A 19667-nucleotide genomic window follows, 5' to 3' on the forward strand; every position below is an offset into this window, starting at 1 on the left:
GTAAGAGGGTTCCCTTTTCCCCACACCCTCTCCAGCATTTATTATTTGTAGACTTTTGGATTGCAGCCATTCTGACTGGCGTGAAATGGTACCTCATAGTGGTTTTGATTTGCATTTCTCTGATAATGAGTGATGTTGAGCATCTTTTCATGTGTTTTTTAGCCCTCTGTATGTCTTGTCATTTTTATAATGATCTCCAAAATGCCTTTATACATCCAATCCAAATTTTAAAGATACTACGGTTCAGGACAATTAAAAGCAGCACAGAACTATTAGCAGTCCTGAATAAGAAAACACAAGCTATTGCTGAAGGAAATTTAAGGAATTTCCTAACCAAAATACTCAGATCATAGTGTTATGTCTTAAAAGATTAGCTCAATGGAAATACAGATGACATATTGAACAAGGAAGGTTTTCACTGTATTGAAAACGTCACGATCATTATGAAAAAGGAACATTTTGTTAGTAATAAGTTTTAACAATTTGGCAATTTATGAAAATGTTGAAATTTGGAGGAAGAACTCATTCTACACCTTAGCTTTTTTGTTTTGTGGCTGTACACTATAAAAATTGATAATTCAGGTAATATAATTATATTTTACTAAATAATTGACTAGACAAATGCAGAATTTGTTTTTTTTTATATTTAATTTAATTAATAAAGTTAAAGTCGCTCAGTTGCATCCAAACTTTTGCCACCCCGTGGACTGTAGCCCACCAGGCTCCTCTGTCCATGGGATTCTCCAGGCAAGAATACTGGAGTGGGTTGCCATTTCCTTCTCCAGGGAATCTTCCCAACCCAGGGATTGAACCCAGGTCTCCCACATTGCAGGCAGACGCTTTAACCTCTGAGCCACCAGGGAAGCCTTATAATTAATAAGGGACTTTAAATTCCTTTTTCTTTCTTACTAATTTCCATCTTTAGAATATATAAACATAATTTAACAGCCTTCTGAAATTTGGACTATGTCCCCAATTGACGCTTTCAAAAAGTTTTAACTTCTGTTGTTGAAATTACGTGATTCAAATAGTTGTCAAATTTAAGAAATTTTGTGACACTGCAGACATTTGGTGGCTCCTATAGGCTTTGAAATAGCTCTGCTATATGGGTAGAGGAAAGTCTGCTCCATGGATCTAGAAACAAAGTCTCTGGGAACACTTAGGGAAATAATATTTTCAAAAGGGAAAGTAACTCAGTCGTGTCCGACTCTTTGCGACCCCATGGACTATATAGTCCATGGAATTCTCCAGGCCAGAATACTGGAGTAGGTAGCCTTTCCCTTCTCCAGGGGATCTTTCCAACCCAGGATCGAACCCAGGTCTCCTGCATTGCAGGTGGAGTCTTTACCAGCTGAGCCACAAGGGAAGCCCAATAGTTTCAAAGCCCATGCATTATTTTCTGAAAGAAAATTTTACTTACTATCTTGAAAAAAATGTAATACACTATTTTGAGAAAATGTTAGTATGTTTTAGGTAAATTGATTAAATAAACTTTTGGTTTATTTTTGGTCTTTTGGTTTTTCACAACTCTCAACTCTTCCTCTGTAGTACATTAGAAACACTGTACTTCTGGAAGCTGACACAGTAGAGCAATGATCCTGTACATCGCAAAATGCATCTAGAGTATCATCTTTTATAATACAGTACAGTAAGTGATTAGGTCAGTGAAACCATGCAAAATTAGTTTCAATATATTGTTTCCTAGGGTTTCCCTGGTGGTGGTGGTTTAGTGGCTAAGTTGTGTCCGACTCTTTGCGACCCCATGGACTGTAGCCCATCAGGCTCCTCTGTCCATGGGATTTTCCACGCAAGAGTACTGGAATAGATTGCCATTTCCTTCTCCAGGGGAATCTTCCCAACCCAGGAATCGAACCCAGGTCTCCTGCATTGCAGGCAGATTCTTTACCGATTGAACTATGTTTCCCTGGTAGCTCAGTGGTAAAGAATCCACCTGCTATGCAAGAGACACAGGTTTGATCCCTGGGTTGGAAAGATCCCCTGGAGCAGGGCATGCACCCCACTCCAGTATTCTTGCCTGGAGAATCCCATGGACAGAGGAGCTTCCTGGGCTACAGTCCATAGGGTCACAAGAGTTGGATACAACTTAGCAACTAAACAGCAAAAACAAATATTGTTTCCTATAACGGGTGTTTCTGTTACCATACAAACATCTAGACATAAGCATGTAGAAAATTTTCATCAAAATTCATCAAATTTTAAACTTATAAGCCATGTGATATAATCAGAATTCAGTCTGGGAACCCAAGGAATCTATCTCACAGATCAGATAAATTATACTGAAAAAGTTGACTTCTGATCAGGTGAGACAGGCATGTGTATTAAGATACTGTACAAGGAGGAAATGGTTAACTATATCTCCAATCAGATTTCCCAAGGATGAACCTGCCACACTGCAGACCTTGATTTACTATCTAGCTTTTGCTTATATAGTGTGCTCCAGAGTAGCAACAAGGATTTACTCACTTAATGATAGTTAATTATTCTCCTGGGAAAGGTTGGGAAGACCAGCTAATGTGTAATATATTTTAGAAAGCTTGCCAAAAGTGATTAGAGTTAAAATAGTTTGGGCAGTTATTAAGGGAAGCTTCACTTACCTGAAAACTGCATTCATCCGTAATATCTTATTTCTTCATAATAAGAGATGAATGAGGAGTTCTTTGTCATAAAATGTGGTTACAGAGGCCATTCAAAAGGACTTATTTTGTTCCTGTTTTTAAAGAGGATTTATGAGTCAAGTTATATTATCAACTAATTAGAGTGATCACTTGTCCATATTCTAAAATAGAAATTAATTAGAGCTTATTAAGTGAAAGGACTATTGATTTTAGTGTCTTTAAAAAACATGAAACTCTCAGCTTTTTTAGTTTAGGAACTATCTTGTGGTCGTCTTTATACTGTCAACATCTAGATACCTTGTTTGACATATGATGAGTGTTCTATAATTCTTTCATAAAAAATAGCCTTCATATGTATGTAAAATAGAAAATCTACTTTGATTTAGTTGTATGGGTATTTTGTTTCTAATATAGCTTTCTGTTATAGCTGTTTATTATAAAGGACTGTGTTTAGATTCTTAAAAGTGAGTTTCTTAGCAGTGGAGAGTCTCAGGCTTAGCCCCCTGCATTTTCTCATTCAACAGATCTGGGATAAAGCAGAGGAATCCACTTTTATTAATAAGCATTATGGGTTATTTTACAGGTACTAGTTGGGCCATGCTGAGAGACACTGCACCCAAACCTGTACCCAGTTCACATCTGAGCTGCCACAGCCATTCTCTCTTCTTTCTCCAGTTTGTATCAAACTTTGTCTTTCTGTTTCAAGTATATATTGATATTATTTTTACCCCAGTTTCCTGTAATATTGTATTTTGCAAAATGTAGATCGTGAACCACCAGCATCAATGTTGGCTGGGTGATTTCATAAAGTATTGCCAGGAAAAATTATCAGTCATGTTCATAGTTGTTAGAACATAAAATCTAATTCTAGCAAGCATCTACCATAGTGCCCAGCTCCTAAAGTAGCCACAAAATATCTGTTGAGTGAATAGATAAAAGAGAGGAAGGATGTTAGAAGAATTAAAAGATCTACTTGTTTCTCTGTTTCCCAACCTGCAGTTGTTTAGGGATTTTTTTTTTTTTTAATATGGAATAAGGGGCATAAAATATTAGAAAAGATTTAAGAAATCAATAAACATGGACATTGGTGATCCTGTCACAATAAGGGCAAATACTCTCTTTGACAGCTAAGGTCACCTCTGTAATTACAACACAGGTACTAACTTTTCTTTTAAACCAGAAGAGATTCCAACTTTTATAAGAATAAATTTGTATTATCAAGAAAAGTTATATTATTATTAAAAGTTTATTCTGTTAAGAATATAGGAAAATGTATAATGTGTACTTAGAAAAATTCCCTTAAATATTTTGAAGGATGAATAGATAATTTTTAATTATCTGGAAATTATTTTTAATTCTCTGTGTTTTAATATCTGGAAAAATGTCCTTTTAGTTTTTAAGTTCTTAATGGTTCCAGATTACTGAGATGTTATTATATCTTTTCAGCATGATGACCTCTTCACTTAAGGCATCTATGTGTGTATGTATGTGTGTGTGTTTGTTCTTTTGGGGTTTGGTTCACTAATAACTACTTTGGATATTGTCATCTTAGAGTTAAAAAGCTTTCAGTAATGACCTTTGTATTATTTTGGAGGAAAGAGATTTGAAGTCAGACTTGAACTATGATTCCTCCTATGTGACCTCTCCAACTTTGTTTCCTCACTGAATGGGAATAATGCTTGCTGCATAGATATATTATGGATATTAAATGAGATAATTCACTGAGAACAATGCCTTGCACATTGAAAGTTCTCAGTAAACTATTTTTAGAAGACTAGAAAAAGAATTTTATGTGTATTATCGTAGTTTTTTCAAGATCTGTTCCTTCATATTTTTCAAAGTCTACTGTTCAAAAACTGGAATGAAAATAAAATCTACATAGACAATGCATATATTATTGTCTGTTGCTTTTACCTTTTATTGTAAACAAAAGCTCTCTAGGCTTTGAATAGGAATGGGTCTTCACTGAAGTACATCCGTATGATAATTCTAAAATGTAAAAATGAACTGCTTTTTTAATATTGGATAAGCATAAAAGTCAAAGTATTGCCTAAAAAGGAATACTCATACATCTTTTCCCATCTTGTATAACACAAAAATAGCTAACTGCTTTTAGGGGACTTCCCTGGTGGTTCCGTGGTTAAGACTCCATGTTTCCAATTACAGGGACTGGGGGTTTGATCCCTGGTCAGAGAACTAAGATCCCACATGCCACATGGCACAGCCAAAATATATATATATATATTTAGAGGATGACTAAGCATGAGACATGGACAAGGCCATGGCACCCCGCTCCAGTACTCTTGCCTGGAGAATCCCATGGTCGGAGGAGCCTGATAGGCTGTAGTCCATGGGGTCGCTGAGAGTCAGACACGACTGAGCAACTTCACTTTCACTTTTCACTTTCATGCATTGGAGAAGGAAATGGCAACCCACTCCAGTATTCTTGCCTGGAGAATCCCAGGGATGGCGGAGCCTGGTAGGCTGCCGTCTGTGGGCTCGCACAGAGTAGGACACAACTGAAGCGACTTAGCAGCAGCAGCAGCTACTATGTCCTTCTTTCTTTTATAGGCGTGTGCATATATTTACATAAGAATATTTATTCATTTACTTATAATGAATGAAACAGTGAACCTTTATCTGAAGGATGTCTTAGTAATATAACATACCTTACATATTCATATCCTATCCTTACTGCATAGAAATAACTTGATGGCCCATTATTAACACATTTTTTATTGGAAAGTGGGGATATTGATAGGACTATACCATGATGTTACTTTAAAATTAAAATGAACTGTTAATTTTTCAGAAAACATAATTTGGAGAGATTACACAGTCATTTATAAAAGAAATCAAAAAGTTCACCTCTGCTATTCCTGAGGGCCAATAGTAGTTTAATTTGTTTCTTCATCTTTTGAAGAGCGTATGTGTTTTTAAGACAATCTCTGTATGAATTTCTCTTGGGGTAATTAAATGTTATTTTCAGTTCAGTTCAGTTGCTCAGTTGTCTCTGACTCTGCGACCCCATGGACTGCAGCATGCCAGGCCTCCCTGTCCATCACCAACTCCCGGAGTTTACTCAAACTCATGTCCATTGAGTCAGTGATGCCATCCAGCCATCTCATCCTCTGTCATCCCCTTCTCAGAATATATATATTTTTTTGTATTTCAAGAGATTTGATTTTGTAGTTTACCTTAAAAACCTTATACTTACTAATTATATCATTTCAAATAAGTTATTCTCAGTAGAATACTAAGGTATGAATCTACCCTTGTTTATCCCCAAGTTTTAATTTTCATTTGGATAAACTTCCTACTTGACATTTCTACCTTTACTTCGTTTTCTTCTTTGTTCTTCTTGTCATTTTGGTTGTCAAATAGAGAAAATAGTATGTAAATGTAAAACCAAACTATTTAGAGAAAAAAGGCAAGTTAGACTATTTTTAACTTATTTTGAAAAGATAAATAATTGTCTCAAAATTCATATTATATTAGGAAAATTTATTTGCAAAGCAAGGTTAATAGGAGACATATCCAAATTACCATGAATGTTGCAAAGAAAATATTCCTCTAAGAGTATTCTGGAAAATGTAGAAAACATTTTTCCACTAAATAGCTATGTATCATCCAATCTTTGAACAAAATTTGACTTTGATTACTATTTAACATGCCCAGCTCTTGTCTATATTAATGTTAGATAGATAGATCTGTAGATAGACAGACAGACATGTAAATACTTACATTTATATTTTTACATTCTTAACACTTTGTTAAAACAAGAAAGATATATAGTAATCTTCATTTGAATGTCTTTTTTGTAAAATATATCACCAAGTTTTGCTTTTAAACCCTGTCTTAAGCTCCCTCTGTTAAGAGGAATATACTCTTAACACTGTGTGCAGTGATAACTAATATAGTTCTTGGAGTGTATTGCTTTATGTTTATTATTTTCTTTCATATTACTTTATGTTCATTATTTTGGTTTTTTTTTTTTTTTTGCTCTTTTCCCTTTATTTTTACTGATGTTTTGAAATTCATTTTTCAGTTCATTTTTATTTCCTTTTCTGCCTTGTTAATATGGAAATAATGTGCTTTTTTATTTTAATACTCACTATCTGACATGCATTTCCCCACAGGTATTCACTCTATTCCCTCTCTTAGATGAAGGCTTTAGAATGTTTTAATTTCTCATTCCATTCCCCATTACCAAAAGAGGCCTTTAGGGTGCTTTTACTTCCCTTTCCTTTCAGTTCAGTTCAGTTGCTCGGTCGTGTCCGACTCTTTGCAACTACATGAAACTGCAGCACACCAGGCCTCCCTGTCCATCACCAACTCCCGGAGTTTACTCAAACTCATGTCCATTGAGTCAGTGATGCCATCCAACCATCTCATCCTCTGTTTCCCCATCTATTTGCCATGAAGAGATGGGACCAGATGCCATAATCTTAGTTTTCTGAATGTTGAGTTTTAAGCCAACTTTTTCACTGTCCTCTTTCCCTTTCATCAAAAGGCTCTTTAGTTCTTCTTCCTTTTCTTTCCTTTACTCCCTCCCTTCCAACTCCAACTCTGTTTTGCTTCCAACTCCTTTTTGCTGAAATAGTTCAATACTTTGAGTTCCAGATTTATTATATTTTTCCCTTGTCATATGTCTCCTTTGTTTTAAGAACCCTTACTTTATAGTTACATTGCTTTATAGTTAAACCCTTTACTTTATAGTTAAATTCCCAGTCAGATAATCATTATCCATTTAGTTTTACATATATAGTAGGGCTGTTGCACTTACCTTGAAATTTCTATTCTGATTCATATGTTGTTTGGTTCAAGTACCTTTTTGGATATTTTAATTAGATGTTTTAAAGGAGTGGTATTATCTCTTATGGTGTATATCCACAATTCTTTGTGCTAATCTGCTTGATGTATGAAAAACTTGTTTGGGCATAGACTTGTTTGTTGACAGTCTATTTTTCTGTCCTCAGTATCCTCTAGTTTAAAGCACTGCAGATAAGAAAACCACAGTCTGATTCTTCTTCTTTGCTAAATAACTTGTTCTTTCTTTCTTGAAATTTGTAATATATTCCTTTATTCATTATAATGTAGAAACTTTATCAAAATATGTTTAACTATATCCTTTACTTTGATTAATCTACCTAGAACTTAGCTCTTTCGTTCACAAACTCAGTTTCTTCAAACTAGGGAACTTTACTTGCATTATTTCTTCATTCTTAACCTCCATCTGTATTTTTTTCTGGTTTTATTTTTCTTCTGATATTATATTCCTTACGTGATATTTCTCTTGGAGTTATTTTTCAAGTCTGTTTTTCCTAAATATTTCTCTCTCTGTATGTTTGCTCTATATCTTGAGATATTTCTTCCATTTAATCTTACAGTAATAATTCTAGGCACAACAGGTACATACTTCATTTCAGTTCTTCTATTTCTAAGAAGAATTTATCCTGGTGAAATATACATTCCTTAAAATGTATAATCTTACTCATTTTTGAGTTGTTACAAAATATTGGCTGTATTCCCCATGTTGTACAGTATATTCTTATAGCTTAATTTATACATTATAGTTTGTACCTTTTACTCCCTTACCCTTACATGCCCCTTCCCCCTTTCCTCTCCCCACCAAAAACCACTAGTTTGTTCTCTATTTTTAAATTTAAGTCAGGTTTTTAAATTCCAGGGTATGTTTTAAAGCTGAATATCTTTATGTACTGTGTGTGTTAGTTGCTTAGTTATAGCTGACTCTTTGTCAACCTGTGGACTGTAGCTCACCAGGCTCCTCTGTCCATGAGGATTCTCCAGGCAAGAATACTGGAGTGGGTTGCCATTCCCTTCTCCAGGGGATCTTCCTGACCCAGGGATCTTTATCTTTTACTTTGTTAATGTTTTTTTCTTTATCCTCTAGCAATTCCAGTCTACTATGACCTAATAACTTAGTGCTTCGCTGATCTCAGGGCCTGTTTGCTTTTTCTTTCTCTGTTTATTGGAGCCCCTTGTGTATATTATTATCTCCTTTTGCTTAATAATGTCTCTGTGCAACCTTTGAGTGAGTGATGAGAGGCCTAACATTGTCTGCTCTGTGATCTTTAAATATACAGACTGGCAAGCTTATTCACCATTTCTTGAGGCAACAGAAGAATTATTTGGGTTAAAGTCCTCCTAAAGAATAGAGAGTAACTTGGACCATCTTTATGTTTGCTTAGAAGATCTTCCACAAACATCAGCCAGAACTCCTAGGACTACACACATTGATCTATACTTACTTTCAGCAAAGGCCAAGATTTCTCAAACTGAGAGTTTTGGTGAGACCCTCTGGCCTGTCAGCCACAGCTTCTCCAGGCTCTGTCAGTCTCAGAAGGGAACAAAATTGGGTACTTGATCCTTCCTTCTGGAATCTCAGCACGTCATATGTCTTGCACATTTTCTGAGCTATCTCATCACCAACCTGGTGCTCATCAGAGGGAGGATATCTTGAATTGGAAGATAAAAGGCACAAGGGACACCTTCTCAGGTGGCCACTTACTCAGCAAGTTAAGTGGAAATAATCTATGAAACTTTAAATTTCATCTTTTCTAGAAAACTATAGAATGATAGTCTTAGATGTCCTCTGGTTGTGATATTTTGGTTTACAAGTAAAGAACCTGAGACAAGAAACTATATTCTGAATTTTAGTATGTTCAGATCAAATTTGTAACTTGGAAGCTGGATGGAAAGAATGGTCCAAGACAAATTACAACTAGCAAAAGGAGAAATAGAAAGTTTAGCTAAAAGAAGAAAAAATTAGTGAAATTTGATACTGACAAAACTTACAAATGAACAAGTTAAACAAAATGTAATAAGACAGTTGTCTCTTTCTGGGTACATTTTTTATGACCATCACCAGGAACTTGATGTCTCCTTCCAGAAAATCTTTGGTCCTGTAACTCAATTTCTCCCTTACTGAAAAGAAGGCAATAAGGCATTCATTGAATCAGTAGATTTACTTGTCTAAAATGTGACGTTTTATCTGGTTGTTTGTAAAGGCAGTAACTAAATCAGACAAGCTATCTTTAAGATGAAATCTTAATTTAGTTAGTGAACATTAATTGCTCAGTTGTATCCTACTCTTTGCAACCCCATGGACTGTATCTCACCAGGCTCTTCTGTCCATGGAATTCTCCAGGCAAGAATTACTTAAGTGAGGAGCCATTCCCTTCTCCTAGGAATCTTCGGGTCTCCTGCATTGGAGGTAAATTCTTTACCATCTGAGATACCATGGAAGTCCCTCTGCTCTCCATAGATCTTTACATCGCCCCTAACTTGTTGCATTTGTGATGATCTTCCCTTCTTGGGCATCCTTCTTTTCCATTTTTGCCTGTTAAAATCTTACCTGTCCTTCAGGGTCAATTCTAAAATTCCATCGTGTACAGTATGATGGATGAAACTGTGTATTAATATCAGAATGTGAATTATAAATTGTCAGAATATTGACTAAAAAAGAAACCTATATCTCAATAAACAACAGTAACAAAGACAATGCTAGTAAAATGTAGTGGGAAAAAAAAAAGTAGAGCCAGGAGTGATTTCCTATGTGAGAGGTACCCTACTAAAGCCTCCTACACAATGTCACATGAGTTCTAAAACTTATATGTATTTTTACACATTTTTTTTTCTGTAGGCAATCCTATAAGATATTCTTACTATTCTAATTTTACAAATGTTAAAACTGAGGCACTTAATAGGTAAAGACATTTGTTGACAGTCACATTCAAATCCAGGCAGTCTAACCAGAGACTTAAATTTGTGTCACAGTATAGGAGAAAATAGATATTCATCAAGTAATTTTATTTAATTCATTACAAATAAGTCTTAGTCTAAAAATTGCATGTCCACATAAACTTTTAGAATGTAGCATATAGCTAAATGGCTTGACCTATACCACTGTGGATTTCCACAGGACTGGAAAAGGTCAGTTTTCATTCCAATCTCAAAGAAAGGCAATGCCAAAGAATGCTCAAACTACCGCACAATTGCTCTCATCTCACATGCTAGCAAAGTAATGCTCAAAATTCTCCAAGCAACAGTACGTGAGCTGTGAACTTCCAGATGTTCAAGCTGGATTTAGAAAAGGCAGAGGAACCAGAGATCAAATCGCCAACATCGTTGGATCATAGAAAAAGCAAGAGACTTTCAGAAAAACATTTACTTTGTGCTTTATTGATTACACCAAAGCCTTTGACTGTGTAGATCACAACTGTGGAAAATTCTTAACAAGATGGGAATACCAGACTACCTTACCTGCCTCCTGAGAAACCTGTATGCAGGACAAGAAGCAACAGTTAGAACCGGCCATGAAACAACAGCCTAGTTTCAAATCAGGAAAGGAATACATGAAGGCTATATACTGTCACCCTGCTTATTTAACTTATATGCAGAGTACATCATGTGAAATGCCGAGCTGGATGAAGCACAAGGTGGAATCAAGATTGCAGGGAGAAATATCAATAACCTCAGATACACAGGTGACACCACCCTTATGGCAGAAAGTGAAGAAGAACTGAAGAGCCTCTTGATGAAAGGGAAAGAAGAGAGTGAAAAAGCTGGCTTAAAACTCAACATTCAAAATAATGAAGATCATGGCATCCATTCCCATCACTTCATGGCAAATAGATGGGGAAACAATGGAAACAGTGAAAGACTTTATTTTTGGGGGCTCTAAAATCACTGCAGATGGTGATTGCAGCCATGAAATTAAAAGACGCTTACTCCTTGGAAGGAAGGTTATGACCAACCTAGAGAGCATATTGAAAAGCAGAGACATTACTTTGCTGACAAAGGTCCATCTAGTCAAGGCTATGGTTTTTCCAGTGGTCGTGTATGGATGTGAGAGTTGGGACTATAAGGAAGGCCAAATGCCAAAGAATTGATGCTTTTGAACTGTGTTGTTGGGGAAGACTCTTGAGAGTCCCTTGGACTGCTAGGAGATCCAAGTCCATCCTAAAGGAAATCAGTCCTGAATATTCATTGGAAGGACTGATGCTGAAACTGGAACTCCAGTACTTTGGCCACCTAATGAGAAGAACTGACTCCTTGGAAAAGACCCTAATGCTGGGAAAGAGTAAAGGCTGGAGGAGAAGGGGATGACAGAGAGTGAGGTGGTTGGATGGCATCGCCAACACAATGGACATGAGTTTGCGCAAGCTCCAGGAGTTGGTGATAGACAGGGAAGCCTGGCGGGCTGCAGTCCATGGGGTCTCAAAGAGTCAGACACAACTGAGTGACCAACTGAACTGATACCAATATAGAAGAATGTTGTCGAAGGAAATATAATGGGAAAATTGGAATTTCAAGGGATTATTTGGTAGCATAATATGAAGTGGGAGGTTAGAAAATTGTCACAGTAACCTAATCAAAAATATTATGACTTTTCTCTAATTGAGCAATAGGAAAGCAAAGGGGAATTTGAATGTTTGACATATAGAAGGTGAACATATGTATTTGACATTTGAATGGATATGGAGCACAAAAGAGAGAGAGGACACATAATTCAAATCCCCCCAGTTTTCTGTCTGTAGAACCCTACAAGATAAACACTTGTTGAAGAACTGGTAAAACATCAGGTTTTGAAATTCTAAAATCTATTTACCTTAGAAGAATGATTAAGATGCTGTTTCCTATTTACAGAATGAGATAGTTGATTAGGAATAATAGCTCAAAATCTTTTCTTGGTCTATATTTATCTAAATCAGAGTTATCTAAAACTTGAATTTTAAAATGCTGTGTTGTCCAAAATGCTTTTTTTGTAATGCATTTAAAACTAAGAAGGAGTATAAAACATATCTTAACATATTGTGAAAGTCTGTGGAAATGTCTTAACTAGTTTGAACTTTATTTTGCCTAAAGCATTTTAAATTGAAAAATCACTTAAAATTTTCATCAGAATTAATTGTAAAATATTTTTTGTAATGTCAAATTAGGTGAATGTATTTATGAAATAGTTTTGCAAAGCCTCCTCAAAAGTGTTTCAACGTGTACAGCAAAACAGAGGAAGGAAATAGCACTTTACTGTTGATGCCTATTGAGTATCCTCAGAGTAAGAGATCTTCAGATCCTAACATTTGGAGATCCTCCTACAAATAGTACGTCTTAATTCTCAGTCAAGCCCACAGTTGACAAGCCTTACCCAGACATCTCTTTTGGTGTTTCATCCTTAATGTGAGTGAATGTCCAATAGTGCGTTCCAAAAGTTGTCCAGTAATTTAAGAAAAGCCTCTAGCATGAAAAATGTAAGTCTAAACAGAGGAAACTGACCAAAGGTAGCCAAGTAATTAAAATACAAAAGTAAAAAGAAAAGAAACATACATAAGATAGGGTAAGACAAACTATCCTCAAAGCGCTAAGAGAAAATATGAAGTGAAGTAAAAGTCACTCAGTCATGTCTGACTCTTTGTGACCCCATGGACTATATAGTCCATGGAACTCTCCAGGCAAGAATACTGGAGTGGGTAGTCTTGCCCTTCTCCAGGGGATCTTCCCAACCCAGGGATTGAACCCAGGTCCTCCTGCGTTGCAGGTGGATTCTTTACCAGCTGAGCTACATAGGAAACAAGAGAAACATGGAGCCCATTAAAAAATATGGAGTCCATTAAATAAGAAAATAGAAAATCCGTTAAGCATGATGCTGTTTAAATTTTTTAATTAGAAAAGGCAGAGCTTTTAAACTTAAAATACTATAATATAAATAAAATTTAATTTTAAATTTAAATAGGCTGAGAAAAAGCTTGGAGAGCTCCTAGAAAAGAACAAGAAGCAGAGAGATAAAAAAAACAAATGGCAGAAAAAACATGATATTCACATCTTAACCCAGGAGGCCTATAATATTATAAATAAGATTTCCATAAAATAACAGAAAAATTAGAAAAAGAAATTATCAATGAAATAATATTACTCAGTTTTATATATGTCTGAACTAAATGATATATGCCTTCACACTGAAAAAGCTCACTGAATATCTAGCACATTTAATGAAAAATGCTCACACCATACAGAATCATCTCAAGATTTCAGCATACCAAGGATAGAGAAAACAACGGGAAGAGCTTCCCAAGGGCAGAGAATGGGGATAGTTCACATCCAAAGGAGTATAAATGGCATTAGACTTCTGACAAGTACACTGTGAAACAATTTCTTCAAAATTTTAAGGATAACAGTTTCATTATTTAGAATTTTATCCCCAGACAAATCAAGTATGATGGTAGAATAGAATGAGTACTCCCTCCAACACCCTAAAAAATACCTTCCATGGACTGATTTCTAGGAAATTACTACAGAATGTGATTATGCTAGATGGTTAAGTAAAGTATGAAGGAAGAAGACACAGACAACTGAAAATAAAGGATCCCAGTCAGGAAAGGGATAAAGAAAAGGGTCAGCATGGGTGCTGTTCAGCAAAACTGAAGGAAGGAACTCCCCCAGGAGACAAAGGAAAGTGATATATTTGAGCATATAGAAAAAGTATTCGTATACATGTTGCAGGGATGTTGGAGGAGTACATAATAATTGTATTAAGTCCTAGAAACCTACGTTGGTGAAAAAGAGAGGAAATTATTAACTCCACTAGAAAAAAATAGGCATGGACCTAGTTCAGTTTTTGGCCTATAAGTGTTTATAAGTCATGATACATAAATATTAGCTAGTCAGTTAACCCAAAATTATAATTTTGGCATCAGCGATGTGTAGAAATGTGAGATAAGTGTATAGAAGAGTTGGCATCATATATATGATGGCGAGTCAACCAATACTGTTTAAAATTGATAAATGAGTAAATATCATAAGAATAAGAATATTATTTAGAAGTTCATAGATTAATCCCAAAGGAAAAAGCCAGAAGAATTGAGGACAATTGCCTCTGGGGACATAGAGTAGAAAGGTATGTGGCAGAAGAGTACTATTTTTCACTATAAGTCTTTTAATATTATTTTACTTCATAAGCTACATGCCTATGTTACCTTGATAAAAGTTAAATCAATTTTAAAAAATATAATATCCTCTTTTTTGTGAAAGTAAGAGTTAATTGTGCATTCTTTTGGCACTTTGTTGAACATAATACACATTTAAAGGCAACAAAAAAAAGTCTTTAATTGAATGCCTGTTTTATCTCAGTTTTCTAATTTCTTGACATTCAATTGTTCATAATATTCCTTATAACCCATTTTATTTTTGTGAGGTTGGTAGTGATTCCCCTCTTCTATTCCTGATTTAACAGTACTTTAGTTGAATCATTTATTTTGGTGCATTCTGTTTACATTATTTTTTTCTCTATTTTCTGATTTTCATTGCAATATCTTATTTGACTTATTGACTGTTTAAGAATGCGTCATTTAATTTCCACATATTTGTGAATTTCCATGTGCATTTTAGAATGATAGATTAGTGTTGTTGGGTGGAATGTTCTGTAGCTCTCTGTTAGGTCCAGTTGATTTTTAGTACCCTTTAACTGTTTTATTTCGTTATTTATTTTCTCCCTGGTCACTGCATGTTGAAGATGGAATGGCAAAGTCTCCAACTATTATTTTTCAATTGTCTATTCTTTCCCTTCAGTTTTGTAAGTTTTTGCTTCAAGTATTTTGGGATTTTTTTTGTTGTTATGTCCATGCATATTTACAATAGATAAGTATTTCTGATAGATTGACTCATGATTATAAAATGTCTGTTAGTAAAGAATTTTGTCTTAAGGTCTCTTTTGTCAGATATTAGTGTATCCATTCCAGCTCTCTTTGGTTACTGTTTGCAGGGCATATTTTTTTCAACCTATTTTTGTCTTTGAATAGACAGTATTTCTCTTGTAGACATTATATAATAGGATCATGTATATTAATCCAGTCTGCCAATTTCTGACTTTTAATGGGGTATTTATCCCATTTATATATAATATAATTATTGATAAGGTAAGAATTACATCTACCATTTTGCTACTTGCTTTCTGTCTATGTCCTTTATGTCTCCACCTCTTTGTTACTTTCACCATTTGCATTTGATAGTTGTTTTTCTTCTTTTTAGTGTACCATTTCAATTTTCTTACTGCTTCTTTTACTATATTTTGAGGTACTTTCTTAATGGTTGCCCTGGTGATTATAATTAACATCTTAACCTAAAACAATCTAGATTAATACCAACTTAGTTTCATTGCAAAAATTTTGCTTCACTGTGGTTTCCTTCCCTTCTTTAATTTTTACTACTATTGTCATATAAATTACATTTTTATACATTATCAGCCCATACAAAAAGCTTTAAAATTTTGCAACTGCCTTTTAAATCATATAGAAGAAAAAATTACAATGAAAAATATACTATCTTTTATCCTTACCTATGTGGTTACTTACCTTTACTGGTGCTCTTTGTAATGTGGTTACAGTTATTGTCTAGTATTAGTTCCAAGGATTCTACTCTTTTATTTCCTGGGCAGAACTGCTAGCAACATATTCCCTCAGTTTTTATTTTTCTGGAAATATCTTAACTTCTCCTTAATCTTTAGAGAATAGTTTTGGTGAATGTAAGATTCTTTTTTGATAGTCTTTTTCTTTCAGCACTTTGGATATGTCATCCCAATGCCATTTGGCCTCCATGGCTTCTGATGAGAAATCAGCTTTTAATCCTAATGAGGATTCCCCATACACAATGAGTCTATTCCCTGTTGCTGTTTTCAAGATTATCTCTTGTCTTTGTTTATAATTTTTTTTGACATTTTGACTATAATGTGTTTGAGTGCAGATCCCTTTGATTTTTTTTTAAGTTTTATTTTATTTTTAAACTTTACATAATTGTATTAGTTTTGCCAAATATCAAAATGAATCCGCCACAGGTATACATGTGTTCCCCATCCGGAACCCTCCTCCCTCCTCCCTCCCCATACCATCCCTCTGGGTCGTCCCAGTGCACTAGCCCCAAGCATCCAGTATCGTGCATTGAACCTGGACTGGCATCTCGTTTCATACATGATATTTTACATGTTTCAATGCCATGATCCCTTTGATTTTATTGTACTTTTGTTGAGTGTCTTGGACGTTAAGATTAATGTTGCTTTTTCAGTATCTTTGGGACGTTTTCAGTCGTTATTTCTTTGATATTCTTTCTTTTCCTTTCTCTCTCCTTTCCTAGGATTCCCATTTTGCATGTAGTGGGATGCTGGATGATGTCCCACTGGTATCAGTGGCTCTGTTAATTTTTAAAAATTCTTTATGCTTCTTGAATGATATAATCACAATTGACCTCTCTTTAGTTCATTGACTTTAAGTTAACTGATACCTTCTGCCAGTTCATATATGCTATTCAAAATAGTGAGGTTTTTCACTTCAGTATACTTTTCAATGCCAGAATTTTTTTTTAATTTCTCTTTATTGTAACTCAATAGTTGGTGAAATATTATTTATATACTTTCATTTAACTCTTTTTTTTAGTTCTTTGGACATATTTGTTATAGGTGATTTAAAATCAAAAAAGGGTTTGTTGTCATAGCTGTCTCTTTTGTTGTTTTGCGACTTGTTTTATAAGTGATTTTTCTGTGAAGTTTGTGTTATTTGTTATTTGTGAGCACTAAAGTCTCCGTTCTGTTACTTTAGTAGCCATCTAATGACTGATAGGGTTTTGAAATGATAAATCTCTTAGCCTTTTGCTGAGGAGGCTCTGTATATATGTTGGAATATGTTCTCAATGCTCCATGGTAGTTTACAACTCTGCCTTAGACTTAGCCTTCACTTTCTGCTCACACAGAGTGTCAAAGTCAGCCAGCGGTGAAAGCATAAAACCTCTCAAGTCTTTCATGATCATGCACAAAGCCCTGCACCTGTTCATGACCCTCTAGGGTCTCAAAAATATATTGGACCTTTTTGTAGTCTTCTGTGAACATTCCATTCTCCAGTTTTCCATTTAATTTTTTTGATCAGCCTCTTGTTAACCCCAGCTATCAAAGCTACCACCAATTAGCTTTATTGTTAAGCACTTGCTGCTTACTGTCCTCAAGTACCTTCAGGATAGGACTGTTTTCACAGAGGTAGGGCTGAGTCATATGAAGTGAAGTGCCCTGAAAATGGAGCCATTTAATGACCTGCAAGATTAGTCAAATAGTGACAGTCCTCTAGAGATGGATGTTTTGGGGAACTCTAAATCTGTACTAATCCCTTAAACGTCTGATAGGCTGCAAGTTTATACAGCTACCAAAGTTAGTGGCTCTTCGTTTTCAAGGCTGCTCCAGCTGGACTTGAGAGAGGAAGGGAATTACGGAAAATTAAAATGTCATAAGATTTGCTCTTCTTACCAAGATTCAGCTAGTTATTTTGAATAAACAGTCTGGATTGTCATTAAGCCTTCAGCCAATTTCCAGAATTCTGAAAATGTTGATTTTGACATTTTTTTCCAGTATTGCCATGCTTTTATGCAGAAGCTATTTTTGGAGGTCTTTATTCCACCATTCCAAATATTGTGCTGTGTCTTTTAAAGATAATTCAAATGGAACCAATAAAACAAAGGAGTATTGTAGATAAGATTTCTACCCTACACAACTTCTTCCCTAGTCCCAACCAGAATATTAGCTAGTACTAGCAATTACTGTGTTCTTCATAAATATATGCCTAGAAAAGCATGTGTGTATGAGAGATAAGATCTATTTCCTTTATACATGTGGAAATATGCTATATATTCTATACCATTTTCTTTGCGCTTAGTAATTTACCTTAGATAATGGTCCATATTGATCCATATAGATGAAGCTATCTCAGTCTGTTCTTGCAGCTGTTATAGTTCTTTGGTATTCCTTGATGGGTAGTCCATTATTTATACATTTTCTAGTATCAGATATTTGTTGTCTACTATTCTGTTATTTCAAACAAGAATGAAATGAACATTGTTGCATTTACATATTGACCATGTGGACAGGGAGGCCTGGCGTGCTGCAGTTCATGGGGTCACAAGAGTTGGACATGACTAAGTGACTGAACTGATATTACTGCAGGATAAATATTATAGAGTTGAGTATATCAGAAAGAGGAAAACAAATACTGTATATTAACACATATATATGAAATTTAGAAAGATGGTAACAACGATCCTACATGCAGGGCAGCAAAGGAAACACAGATGTAAAAGGCTTTTTGGACTCAGTGGGAGAAGGTGAGGTGGGATGAATTGAGAGAATAGCTCTGAAACATGTATGTAAAATAGATGGCCAGTGCAAGTTTGATGCATGAAGCAGGGTACCAAAAGTCAGGTGCTCTGGGACAGCCCAGAGGGATAGGGTGGGGAGGGAGGGGGGTTCAGAATGTGGGGGATACATGTATACCTGTGGCCAATTCATGTGGATGTATGGCAAAAAAATCACAATATTGTAAAGTAATTATCCTCCAATTAAATAATTTTTAAACAATAAAAACATTTTACCTATATAATGTAAGATGTATTTATTTTTAAATTTTGATGGATGTTGCTAAATTGCTATTCCAATGATGTTTCATCAGTCTGTATTTCTGCCCGCAGTAAAAGAAAATGCTGTTTCTCTTCACTATTACCACATTGTATTACAAAATATATTTTGCGAAATTCAAAGACGGAAAAATACCTTTATTGTTTTAATTTTCTTCTCTTATAATACCTTTTTACATATTTGTAAATCTTCCTTCACACCACACACCACCGTAAGAGTGCCTGTTTTCATAACCTTTACTCATGTTTTTAGGAAGATTTTGATTTTGCTATAGATCTTTGTGAGTTAGGGTGAATAGATTTTTAGTCTGTTTTATTTATTACAAATATCCCTATCTCTAGTTGATTATTTGTCATTTGGCATAATTACAGTATTTTTTTTTTCCTTAATTTTTTAAAAACAGTCAAATTTTCCAGTCTTCTTCCTATGGTTTTATGTCTTTTTAGAAAGGTCTTTGCTTCTCTCAGTTTATGAAAATTCAAGCATAATTTCTTCCAAGAACTTACTGTTCCATGTATTTGTTTATTTGGCTGGTTCATTCTTTATGAGTGCTAACAAGTTGTCTCTGT

General features: G+C 35.0%; 1 long non-coding RNA gene across 2 annotated transcripts in view; it reads left to right on the forward strand.

Annotated features, from left to right (window-relative positions):
• Window positions 1-19667, forward strand: part of LOC104988601 — a 368482-nt gene that overhangs the window by 68118 nt on the left and 280697 nt on the right. The window contains exon 1 of one of the 2 annotated variants that reach the window (XR_825260.1): window positions 3220-3310. The exons of the other annotated variant lie outside the window; for it this stretch is intronic. This is a non-coding gene — a long non-coding RNA (uncharacterized LOC104988601). Of the gene's footprint in view, window positions 1-3219; window positions 3311-19667 lie in introns of those variants that run through there. 2 annotated transcript variants of the gene reach the window in all.

The sequence above is a fragment of the Bison bison genome, unplaced genomic scaffold (genome assembly GCF_000754665.1).
Source record: "Bison bison bison isolate TAMUID 2011002044 unplaced genomic scaffold, Bison_UMD1.0 scf7180017864139, whole genome shotgun sequence".
Classification (NCBI taxonomy): Eukaryota; Metazoa; Chordata; class Mammalia; order Artiodactyla; family Bovidae; genus Bison; species Bison bison.